Consider the following 1,137-nt stretch of genomic DNA (forward strand, 5'->3'; position numbering starts at 1 on the left):
GGCACACTTATGGTTCAGTATATGCATAGGACAGCTCTGAATCTTGTCTTCCAGGATTAGGTATGGAAAATGATAAAGAAATGACAAATAAAAGGTGAGAATTTTAAGCTCATGTCTGCATAGCTTTGCTTACCTGATACAAGGTGAAAACTATATAATGCTTGAAGACATAATTTTAATGTTCATTCTTGCAAAAGGCCTTCTCCTTTTCCTATTTCTAGAGTTTTATGGTCTAAGACAGTCTCTCTATCATTAGCTCACTTTTACAACAGTAGATTTGGAATTGATCATTAACAATACAAAGAAACTGGACTGTAAAACAAAAAGACCTGAAGGCCGTCTTTTGTGGTTAAGTGCTGTCCAATCAATTATTCATTGTCCAATATTATAAATTTAATACGGAACCAAACGTATTGAGAACAAGAGTACTGCACATGGTCAAAGCAAGTTAGTCATTAAGGATTCAATGTTCTAAACTTGTATTTATTCAATATATGTGCACCATCTGAATAATAAAACGAATTATATTTCTGTTGGCGCATTTCACTTTGTTGAAAAACAAGATGAGGATGCAGCCAATGGTTTAACTGCATCATTAGTTGCTGTGACGTGATGGTGGTGGGCTTTTCAAAAAGCACTACTATCCATGAGTTGAAGATGCTGCTGCAATGATATCCTAGAACACTGATAGAACCATTAAAGAAGAAAAGCAACTAATGCCAAGTTATAATGATGTGGGAAGTTCTCTTCAAAACAAAACATGATTTTTTTTGCTCAAAATGCAGCCAAGTCTATGCTGGGGAAACATGAAGATTGGGTGACTCCTCTGTGCAAAACCTCCATTCAATGTGCAAGGGTGACTCCAAGTTTCTGGTCATCTGTCATTTCAATTCTTCACTTTGCTGAAGTATTGACCCATCTTCAGTCCACAGTAGTATTTCAATAAAACTCAAAGTATGCTCAAGATTAAGAGTTCATAAGACCATGAGACAGAGAAGCAGAAGTAGGCCATTCAGCCCATTGAGTCTGCTCTGCCATTTAATGAGATCATGGCTGATTTGATTATCCTTATCTCCAATTTCCCGGCTTTTCCTTTTACCCCTTCATTCGTTTACTGATTAAAAATCTATGTCGACC

This window comes from Rhincodon typus, chromosome 12 (assembly GCF_021869965.1).
Source record: "Rhincodon typus isolate 14 chromosome 12, sRhiTyp1.1, whole genome shotgun sequence".
Classification (NCBI taxonomy): Eukaryota; Metazoa; Chordata; class Chondrichthyes; order Orectolobiformes; family Rhincodontidae; genus Rhincodon; species Rhincodon typus.